We start from the raw sequence: 12,326 nt of genomic DNA, 5'->3' as shown, positions 1-12,326 counted from the left end.
ACCTCTTGTGACCAGGAACACAGGTGAATGCCGCCCTCCGAAAGTGTGCTGATGACACAGAGCCGACCCAGATGAGGGAGGAGATGCTTTGTCAGATGAGAGAACTGGTGAGGGTAACAGAAAAAAGGGAGGAGGGAAAAAAAGGGAAATGTTGTCTAGTACACCAAAACTTCCTAGAAGGCTGAAACATAATCTTAAACCTCAAGCAAAATATTTAGATTGACTTTATTGATGACTTACCCAAATATGCCTTGTTCAGTCATTCATTTGACACATTTATTCAGTGTTACTAGGTGTCTAGCTCTGGTCTAAGCACCAGAGGTTACTAGGTGTTACTAGGTGTCTAGCTCTGGTCTATGCAGTGATAAACAAGACGGGCAACCTTTGCCCTCTTTTTTTTTTCGGCTGCGCCGCGCAGCTTGCAGGATCTTAGTTCCCCTACCAGGGACTGAACCCGGGCCCTCAGCAGCGATCTTTGCCCTCGTGAGCTTACATTCTGGTGGGCTCAGGTCGCATCATCCTGGGCAGACCATTTTCTATGAGCAGGATCCTGATTCCTCCAAGTTTCTGCTCTTTGAAGTTAGGTCATAGAATCTTCTGACCCATTGCTCCAATATGGCAACTGCAGAGTACATGGAAAGGCAGGTGGATGCTGAAGAGAATTAATTAAAGGGATGATCTATGGCTTTTTGTACGAAGACCAGCCAGGTCAGAATAACTTACGTAGATTCTTGGGACATTCCTATAATTTAAGCATCACATCATGGGGCATTTTATTGTGTTTTTTTGTTTGTTTGTTTGTTTGTTTTGCGGTACGCGGGCCTCTCACTGCTGTGGCCTCTCCCGCCACGGAGCACGGCCTCTCCCGCGGCAGGCCCAGCGACCATGGCCCACGGGCCCAGCCGCCCCACGGCATGCGGGATCCTCCCGAACCGGGGCATGAACCCGCGTCCCCTGCATTGGCAGGTGGACCCCCAACCACTACGCCACCAGGGAAGCCCTCATGGGCCATTTTAAAAGGCCAGTTTTAATTTAATTTAATTTTTCCTCACGCAAACATCAGGATGTCTTGTGCTTAAACAAGCCCCTGCCACTGCTGTGTTAAACACCACCATAATTTACTTGTTAGAATCAGGAATAATAATGAGTTTGTTTGAGTGGTAACAAAAGCCTGGACGAACTGACTCTTTTCTAATCTCTTTTTTTTTTTTTTTGGCGGTACATGGGCCTCTTACTGTTGTGGCCTCTCCCGTTGCGGAGCACAGGCTCCGGACGTGCAGGCTCAGCGGCCATGGCTCACGGGCCCAGCCGCTCCGTGGCATGTGGGATCCTACCGGACTGGGGCACGAACCCGTATCCCCTAGCATCGGCAGGTGGACTCCCAACCACTACGCCACCAGGGAAGCCCCCAAACTGACTCTTTAACATGTGTTTAAGGGACCAGGCCAGGAGGCTGAGAGAAGTAACAAAAGACATTTGGGAGTGAAGGGGGCACTTGGAGGGAGGCTGGGTGGCTTAAATGACTTCAAGGTTGGGGGAGGTATCTTGTCAGAATCTGAGCGTTTCCATGTCCTTAGAAATCATCTCACTGTCTTCATTTGACAGACGGGAAAATCAGTCCAGAGAGCTTAAGTGAAAAGGCTACAGAGTTTGTAATGGCAGAACTTGGTACAGAACCCAGGTCTCCTGATTTTTGCCCAACGCTTATTCCATAGTTGACCTGTCCATTACAATCATCCATTGTACTTCATATAATGCAATTGGGATAACCAATTCAGAATATTGGGCTATTTTTAGGGTCTCCAGAGAGAGCGAGAATTAATATATACTTCGGGGCATAGAACATGGTTCATGAATTCAAAATTTACTTAGTGAAAAAGGAATAAATTTATCTGTCTTTTAATTTTTGGCCCTGGTCAGTGGTTCTCAGCTGGGGAGAGTTGTCCCCCAGGGGACATTTGGTTGTGACAACTTGGGGGGGGGTCATGTTCACGGGATCTTGCGGGTAGAGGCTGGCTATACTGCTAGACAGAAACATCTTACAGTGCACAGGACAGTCCCATGATCCGGCCCCAAATGTCAGTCGTGCTGATGTAGAGAAACCCTGCGCTAGAGGCACAGGAACAAAAACGGGAGCTCAGATTGGAATCTGGACCCTGGTGGAGATGCTAAGCGGGCTGAAGAATTTGCCAGCAAAGGTATTGTTTCAAAAGGTAAGCATCTTTGGGCTCTTAAATCCATCACTTTCCCCATCCCGTTTATAATCCGGATGGTATTCGGGGCATTTGGGGCTGCTATCTCTTGCCCTCGCTCCTACTTCCCACCCCCAACATTTAAACACAACCTGCTCACTCCTGCCACGGCACAAGGCTCATCGCACCCCTAGATCCTCCAACGGGGGTTACCCCAGGGTGGGCAGCTTCCCCTCCTCGTTCTGCCAGGCACTAGCTGAGCCCCTTGAGTGGGTCTCACTTCATTTTTCTGGCTTCAGTTTCCTTCCCTGTAAAAAGAGAATATGCCCACCTCCTCGGTTTGTTGAAGGGCATCCCTTCACGCTACTACTCCCACCACGAAGGCCCCTGAGCGCTCACCACGGAGCCCGCCCTGTTTCCAGTTTTATGAATCTTCTTCGGTCTCTGAGGTAGGAACTGTGAATCCCCACTCTAAAGATGGGGAAACTGAGTCTAGCCAGGGACCTGGAGTGCGGTCTCACAGCTGTGAAGGAAGGTGCCGGTCTGGAAGGCGGGTGTCTTCTCCCTGTGACCCCGCTTCCCCGCCAGGCGAGGCTCTCAGAGATGAGCAGGACCCAAGCCAGGGTCTGAGGAGCCCAAGGTAGGTGCGGCCTCCGCAGCGCAACACCAGTCCTCAGGCGCATGCGCGAGCGCCAGTGCGCCGGGGCCTTTGGGAGGCTGGCCAAGTGTCCCAGGCTCTGCTCTGACGCCCGCTCGGTTGTCAGGGCAACCGGGGCGTGGCGGGCCGAGAACTTGAAGGCCTAGGCTTCCTTTGTTCGTTCACAGCCTTTTACCTCAACTTGGTGACGCTTCGAGTTGTTCTTTGTTGTCCCTTCGTTCATTTACTTTCCGATTGGACAGAAGCTGATTTTCTATCCCCATGACCATTAAATGACAACCACGGGCGGGCGGATCCCGGCCCAGATCGGGTGCTGGTGGGGACAACTTTGAAGATCTCCCTGTGTCCGGTTCACACCCACGTGCCATTTTTTCCTTAACTCTTTTGCTTTCGTGTACTCTATAATTTATTACCGATATCTATAATTCATCTGACTTCTCCGGCCATATCCTGCGAAGGCCAAATCACGAATCTGAATTTTGTGGAGATGACTCATTGGTGACTAATTCTATTAGGAAAGCATTCTCTGCAAAGGAATTCGCAGCAGGATTTCTTTAAATAGAAAACTTCCTCAGTGCACTCAAAACGATTCACTTTATATAAAATTCATTTAAATACAAGATCCCACCCCCCTTTTTCTGCATATAGATATAAACTGCTGTGTATGGCTGTTCATGTTGTGCCTGACTGAGACGCTGGAAAGGGGCTGAAATCCAGCCTAGGCTGTGTTCCTCAAGTTGAAGGACAGTGCATCTTATTCTAATTCTGTTAGAATGGATGCCTTTTTCATGGAAACTTTGCATGAAGTTTGCATCTGCGCCAGCTACCTTCCTGCACATAATAATTTTACCGTAATTAGTTGCATGGCTTTTAGCTTTATGGAATGTTTATAACAAGCTTTTATAGTATGTCATTCCATTTCATTCATGCCACAGACTTTGTGTGGACTCAAGTCTTTGATTAAAATTAAACAGGGCAAATAAGGTCATGTAGGATTGGGTATTGTAAGGTCGGATCTTAACAAACGGCACCGTGAAACAGAGGAAAGCTTCAAGTGAGCTTTATTAGGGAGCGCTCCCGGGCGAGGTTCACTGGTCCGAGAGAAAGGGGCCGGAGAAGTCGCACCCGGGCGAGGGTTGGGCAAGATTTTATAGGGGAAGAAGGGAAAGGGCTGTGGCGAATCTGGGAGGGTGCAGGGTATTCCTTATTTGGTGGTCTTTTCGGGTATCGTGGCAATATCTGGTGCCGGTTGCATCAGTCTTGGGACCGTTAGTCCCGCCCCTCGAAAGGCGGGAAGGCTGGGCCGGGTGGAAAGTCTCCAGGTCAGTTCCTGGAACTGGGTGGTCCGGAAAGTCTCCAGGTCAGTTTCTGGAGCTGGGTGGTCCGGAGAGTTTCGGTCTGATGCAACCTGTGAATCTGATTGCGTTCCCCTGCCTCGGGCCAGTTGGCCTTACAGGTATTAATTCTTTTCTGTGCTCCATCATGTCATCCAGAAACCCAGATTCCTTCCATCTTGTTGCTTCTCCAGCTCCTAGGGTCTGTCCTCAGATACACAGTAGGAGCTGGCTTGCCTCTATATCCAAGTTCCCAGCAGAAGGGGGAGGAGGAAGTCTAAGGCGAGTAGTTTTGTGTTTAAGGAGATGACCTCCAAATTGCTCTGATGTTTGCTTGAATCCCATTGGGATTCAACGTAGTCACACGGCCACACCTGGCAGCAAGGGTTCCTGGGAAATGTAGTTTCTAGCTGGGGGCCATCTATACCCCTACAATTCAGGAGGTTGTATTACTTAACGGAATAAAGAGAGATTGGATGCTGGGGATTTTTTTTTTTTTTTAAGTTGTGAACCTCTTGACGGTAAGGACTGGCTCATCAAATTTTTTGAATAAATAAGCAGACACATGGTAAATGTTTTGTTTTTGGTTGATGAAGAAGGGTCCTGTTATATTTGATAAGCAGCATTGCATAGTAGAGAAGCAGGGATTCCAATCCTCCCTGTGCCTCTTACTGACTGTATGACCTTGACCAAATTTTATCATTTCCTAGCCTCAGTTATTCTAAGTGTATAAAGTATCCTTTATAATATCCTTTATAATAAACCAGTAATAGTAACTAAACTGTTTTCCTTGAGTTATGTGAGCTGATCTAGCAAATTATTGAACCCAGGGAGGGGATCCTGCGAGCCCCTGATGTATAGATGGTTGGTCATAAGTACAGGAGGCCCAGGATTTGTGATTGGCATATGAGGTGGAACTGAGCCCTTAACTTTTGGCATCTGGCATGAACCCTGAGTAGTTAGTGTCAGAACTGAATTGAATTGTTGGACACCCAACTGGTGTCCAGAGAGTTGGAAAATAGGTTATTGGTGTGGAAAAAATACACTTGGTGTCAAAAGTGTAGGTAAAAACGTCTCAGCAGTTACCTTATTTGGAAATACGGTCTCTGTAGATACAATCACGTTAAGAAGAGGTCATTAAGGGGGCTCTATTCCAATATGACTGGTGTCCTTATAAGAAGAGAGCACTGCAGAGAGAAACAGAAGAAGGCCACATGAAGACAGAGGCAGAGATTGAAATGTTGTTATCACAGGCCAAGGAAGCATGGCCATGCCAACACCTTGATTTTGGACTCTTGGCCACCAGAACTATGAGAGAATAAATGGTGTCTTAAGCGACCCAGTTTATGGCAGTTTCTTAGAGCAGCCCTAGGAAACTAATACAATAGCAGAGCAAGGGAATGAAAGTACCTGGGTCCCGAGTGATCAAACAGAGAGCAGCTGCTATGCACAACAGGACCACTTACCTGAGGACAGTTACCTGAATAAGGTTCATACTTCTGCATTCTTTATACCGGTATGTTTTTGGGTGTCTGTTATAGCAACTTAGTTCTTTTTTACCCTGTTAATGATCTTGACAACACGGAACACTGAAGTTTCTTTCTTCCAGAAGCTGCTCTTTCACTTTCCTCCTCCTTCCTTTTTTTCTCATTCCATCTGTTTTAGAAAGCTAACTTTTTCCTCTCTTGGAATATCCCTTGTTTACTACTCTAGTTTTGTGACTGACTGCTTTTGAGTGTTGCTTTCGAGGGAGAATTGTAGAAGTTGTGAGAGATGTATGTGACAAACTTGGCATTCTGTAACACCAACCAGATTACCAGTTTTTTTTTTTTTTGGAAGGTTTTGGAGAAAACAGCATGAATCAACCAAATTATTTGTAAGTAAAATTAGAGTAGTTTCAAGCTGTCACTTTTCTCTGCCCTACACACATTATTTGAATAAGTTGGCAGGAGAATGGTGTTTGAGTTTGTGTTAGGGAATCATGGGGATACAAACCTGGGTTTAAATTAGTGAAATTTAAAGGGGAAAATACTTTAATTCTTAGAGACAGTGTAGTGTAGTCATCAAGAGGGCAGACTCTGGTGCTGGGCTGTCTGGTTGAAGCCTTATCTCAACCATTTCCTGACTGTTAGACCTTGGGAGAACACCTTAATTTCTGTGCCTCATTTTCCTCATCTGTTAAATGGGGATTGTCCTAGTTTGGGTCCCCTTGAGACAAGGACTTGGGATCAGGTTGTATATTTAGAAGGCATCAAAGAAAAATTGCACTGGACAGTGTTAAACAAGCAAGGAAGATTTCATTCAAGACTATGGAAACATAATTCAAAAAGAGTCATGTACCAAAATGTTCATTGCAGCTCTATTTACAATAGCCCAGAGATGGAAACAACCTAAGTGTCCATCATCGGATGAATGGATAAAGAAGATGTGGCACATATATACAATGGAGTATTACTCAGCCATAAAAAGAGACGAAATTGAGCTATTTGTAATGAGGTGGATAGACCTAGAGTCTGTCATACAGAGTGAAGTAAGTCAGAAAGAGAGAGACAAATACCGTATGCTAACACATATATATGGAATTTAAGAAAAAAAAAATGTCATGAAAAACCTAGGGGTGAAACAGGAATAAAGACACAGACTTACTAGAGAATGGACTTGAGGCTATGGGGAGGGGGAAGGGTAAACGGTGACAAAGCAATAAAGAGGCATGGACATGTATACACTACCAAACGTAAGGTAGATAGCTAGTGGGAAGCAGCCGCATAGCACAGGGAGATCAGCTCGGTGCTGTGTGACCGCCTGGAGGGGTGGGATAGGGAGGGTGGGAGGGAGGGTGATGCAAGCGGGAAGAGATATGGGAACATATGTATATATATAACTGATTCATTTTGTTGTGAAGCTGAAACTAACATACCATTGTAAAGCAATTATGCTCCAATAAAGATGTTTAAAAAAAAAAAAAAAAAAAGACTATGGAAACAGGGGAGAGAGACTGACCTCAACTCCTAATACAGCAGGGGCAGCTGGGAGGTTATAACCAATGGGTAGGGTGGGGGAATCAGTGGATGGACAGTTACTAAGAGGAACTTGGTTATGTGTCAAGTGTGGGGAGATTCTTGCTCAACTGGGCTCAGAAGGACAAGAACAAGGGCTGGCCAGGGAGAGCTCAGAGGAGCCCAACTAAGGTTTGGCCAAAGAGAGGGGTCCTTGTCAGAAGTGACCCCAGGGAGCATGAGTGAGGAGAATATGACCAACAAGGGGGAAAAGCCAAGATAAGGTGTGTTATTGCGGTCACTGCTGTGGGCCACAGGGTAGAGATTCCTCCTAACAATGTCTGTTTGAAAGCTGGAGGCAGGAACACTTATCCACTGGATCAGGTTCTCCATCGGTTGAAGGTCAAAACCTGAAGCCTGTCTTTTTAAACATTTTATTTTGAAATGATTTTATTTTGTTTAATTTTTAAAAATTTATTTTTGGCTGCGTTGGGTCTTTGTTGCTGTGTGAGGGCTTTCTCTAGTTGGGGCGGATGGGGGCTACTCTTCGTTGTGGTGCGCGGGCTTCTCATTGCAGTGGCTTGTCTTGTTGCGGAGCATGGGCTCTAGGCACGCGGTCTTCAAGTAGTTGTGGCACGTGGGCTCGGTAGTTGTGGCGCACGGGCCTAGTTGCTGTGCGGCATGTGGGATCTTCCTGGACCAGGGCTGAAACCCGTGTCCCCTGCATTGGCAGGTGGATTCTTAACCACTACGCCACCAGGGAAGCCCTGAAATGAGTTTTGATTTACAGGAAAGTTACCAGGAGAGTACAGAGAGTTCTTATATACTTAACTCTGCTTCCCTGAAGGTTAACATCTTATATAACCAGAGATTTATCAAAAGAAAGAAATCAACATTAATAGAATACTGTTAAATCAGCTACAGCCTTTCTTAGGAATTCACCAGGTTTTCCACTAGTGAAAGCTTTATCTGGACCAGGAACCCATCCAGGACAGCACATTTCATTTAGTGTCACATCTCCTTTGTCTCTCCCAGTCTGTGACAGTTCCTCAGTCTTTCCTTATCTTTCATGATCTTAACATTTTTGAAGCATTCTGGCCACGTATTTTGTAGAATATCCCTCCTGATGTTTCCTCAGAATGAGGTTATGCATTTATTTTATTTTATTTTACAAGTGCTTGTAGAAATAGGATTATAGTTCTACACCCAGAAAATCAGTTAAAAACGTTATGGTAGAGAATGGCCATCACCAAAAATATCTACAAATAATAAATGCTGGAGAGGATGTGGAGAAAAGGGAGCCCTCTTGCACTGTGGGTGAGGATGTAAATTGGTGCAGCCACTATGGAGAAGAGTATGGACGTTCCTTAAAAAACGAAAACTAGGGGCTTCCGTGGTGGGCCAGTGGTTAAGACTCCACACTTCCACTGCAGGAGGCACGAGTGCGATCCCTGGTTGGGGAACTAAGATCCTGTGGGCAGCCAAAAACCAAAAAAACAACCCCCCCCCAAACCTAGAGTTACCATATGATCCAGCAATCCCACTCTTGGGCATATACCCAGAAAAGATGAAAACTCTAATTTGAAAAGATACATGCACCCCAATGTTCATAGTAGCATTATTTACAATAGCCAAGACATGGAAGCAACCTAAATGTCCATCCACAGAAGAATGGATAAAGAAGATGTGGTATATATACATAATGGAATACTACTCAGCCCCAAAAAGAAGGAAATAATGCCATTTGCAGCAACATGGGTGGAACTAGAGATTATCATACTAAGTGAAGTAAGTCAGACAGAGAAAGACAAATGTCATAGAACATCACTTATATGTGAAATCTAAAAAAATGATACAAATGAACTTAATTATAAAACAGAAACAGATTCACAGGCAAAGAAAACAAACTTAAGTTACCAAAGGGGAAGGCTGGGGGAGGGAGGGATAAATTAAGAGTTTTGGATTAACATATACATGCTACTATATGTAAAATAGATAAACAACAAGGACCTACTGTATAGCGCAGGGAACTATATTCAATATCTTGTAATAACCTATAATGGAAAAGAATCTGAAAAAGAATATATAAATATATATACCTATATATATTTATATCTGAATAGCTTTGCTGTACACCTGAAAGTAATACAACATTGTAAATCAACTATACTTCAATTAAAAAAAACACTGTGGTAAAATAGGTATAGCATAAAATTTACCATTTTAACCATTTTAAGTGCTCAGTTTAGTGGCATTAAATACACGCACATTGGGAGTTCCCTGGCCATCTAGTGGTTCGGATTTGCTGCTTTCACTGCTGTGGCCCGCGTTCAATCCCTGATCGGGGAACTGAGATCCTGCAAGACTTCAGCAGGGCTGAAAAACAACAAACAAACAAACAAACAGAAACCCCTCTGAAAACAACAACAAAAAACCCCACTCACATTGTTGTGCAGGCGTCCTCACCATCCATCTCCAGAGCTCTTTTCATCATCAAACTGAAACTCTGTCCCCGGTAAATACTAACTGCCCATTCCCCTCTTCTACAACCTCTGGCAACCATCATCTACTTTTTGTCTCTATGGATTTGACTGTTCTAGGTATGAGGTTACACATTGCTGGCAGGAATTCATAGAAGTGATGTTGTATTGTCTTTGTTTTAAGGCTGTTTGGACTGCAGTAACAAAACACCATAGATGGAGTGGCTTAAGCAACAAACAGTTCTTTCTTACAGTTCTGGAGGCTGGGAAGACCAAGAACAAGGGATGGGCAGATTTGCCATCTGGTGAGGGCTTCCTGGTTCATAAACGGCATCTTCTTGCTGTGTCTCCACATAGCACAAGGGTTGAGGGAATGATCTGGGGTCTGTTTTATAAGGGCATTAATTCCATTCATGAAGGCTCCATCCTCATGACCTAATCACCTCCCGAAGGCCCCACCTCTTTTTTAAAAAAAAAACAAAAAAACATTTATTTATTTTTGGCTGTGTTGGGTCTTCGTTGCTGCGTGTGGGCTTTCTCTAGGTGCAGCCAGCGGGGGCTACTCTTCGTTGCGGTGCACGGGCTTCTCATTGTGGAGCACAGACTCTAGGCGCATGGGCTTCAGTAGTGTCACGCCGGCTGAGTAGTTGTGGCTCGTGGGCTCTAGAGCACAGTCTCAGTAGTTGTGGCGCGTGGGCTTAGTTGCTTTGCAGCACGTGGGATCTTCCCAGACCAGGGCTCGAACCCGTGTGCCCTGAATTGGCAGGCGGATTCTTAACCACTGAGCCACCAGGGAAGCCCAAAGCTCCACCTCTTAATACCATTCCATGGGCACTTAGACTCTTAACATATGAAATTTGGAAGGACACAGACTTTAAGTTTATGGCAGTCCTTTTGATTATATCCTGTTAGGGAACATGTGATGTGGTATGTTGATGTTAACCGTGACAAGCTGCACCCCAGGGGTCTTCAACCCCACACTTTCCTCCAGCCTGCAGGGTTGGAGAAGTCTGGATTAAGTGAAAAGATGTGTGGCATAGTCTTGAGATGGGACACAGTCAGCAAGAGGTCACGTGAAGCTGGCAGGAACTGTGCCTTGAGGCTGAAAGCAGAAGGGGCTGAAAGAAAGGGACATGTAGCACTAGAGGGTCTACTGCAGAAAGGATGACAAAACAGCCCATCAGCTCCCAAGAGTATGCTCAAGAGTAAATAGATTAATATGGTACTTGGTACATAGCAAGCTCAACAAGCGTGTTAGCTGGGCTTCCCTGGTGGCGCAGTGGTTGGGAGTCCGCCTGCCGATGCCGGGGATGCGGGTTCGTGCCGCGGAGCGGCTGGGCCCGTGAGCCGTGGCCGCTGAGCCTGCGCGTCCGGAGCCTGTGCTCCGCGGCGGGAGAGGCCGCGACGGGTGAGAGGCCCGTACAGCCAAAAAAAGCAAAAAACAAAAAAACAAACAAGGGTGTTAGCTACTACTACAAGATGCCAACTCTGGGGCAGTATCTGTCCGAGACTGTCAAACTGTGGACTCCACCAGCTTACCCAGTGGCAGCACCTTCATTTCTTGGCATTTCCTAAGACCAAGAAGCTAAGCAGTCCCAGTAGCACTGAGACCAAACATTCTGTGTCTCTCAAGAAATATTTCAGAAACCAACAAAAGTAACATGACTGAAGCTGGAGGACTTAGGTAACTTCAGCTTCTGCTCCTGCCTTGTAGTGAGTCTATTCTCCATACAGCAGCCAGAGGGAGCCTTTGTTTTTCCTTTTAGCAAAGTTTTCACATTTGTATATCCCTTCTTTTTTTGCTTTAAAAAATTGAAGCGAAGTTCACAAAACATAAAGTTAACCATTTCGATATGAAGAATTCAGTGGCGTTTAGTACATTCACAGGGTTGTGCAACTGTAGGCAGATAAGGTAGGGGTCCCCAGAGAAAGAGAACCAGACATGGCTTTCTTTTCTTTTCTTTCTTGGTTACGCCTCCCGGTATGTGGGATCTTAGTTCCTCAACCAGGGATCGAACCTGCGCCCACTGCATTGGAAATGCGGAGTCTTAACTACTGGACCTCCTGGAAAGTCCCAGGCATGGCTTTTTTTTTTTTTTTTTTTAGTATTTATTTATTTGGCTGCGCCAGTTCTTAATTGTGGCTTGCGGGATCTTTAGTTGTGGCATGTGGGATCCAGTTCCTTGCCAGGGATCAAACCCGGGCCCCCTGCATTGGGAGTGCAGAGTCTTAACCATTGGACCACCAGGGAAGTGCCCAGGACTGGCTTTCTTGACATAAGTGAAGCCATTTCCGGCCTAAGCCATTTTGTGATCTAAACCTGGATGCAGTGCTTGCCCTTGAACACGTCTCAGGAATCAATGATCTTCAGGGAAGTGAGGGAATGCAGGAACACAGGAAAAGCAGTCAAGAAACAATAGTTTGGTGATAGAACAGAGTCCTAGTTCCTCCTCGAGGGTATACATAAAAACCTGAGGGCTTCCCTGGTGGCGCAGTGGTTGAGGGTCCACCTGCCGATGCAGGGGACACGGGTTCGTGCCCCGGTCCGGGAAGATCCCACATGCCGCGGAGCGGCTGGGCCCGTGAGCCGTGGCCGCTGAGCCTGCGCGTCCGGAGCCTGTGCTCCGCAACGGGAGAGGCCACAACAGTGAGAGGCCCGTGTACCG

The sequence above is a fragment of the Grampus griseus genome (genome assembly GCF_964374135.1).
Source record: "Grampus griseus genome assembly, chromosome: 3".
NCBI classification, from domain to species: Eukaryota; Metazoa; Chordata; class Mammalia; order Artiodactyla; family Delphinidae; genus Grampus; species Grampus griseus.
The sequence above is the reverse complement of the archived record's forward strand: the minus strand, read 5'-3'. Positions refer to the sequence as shown.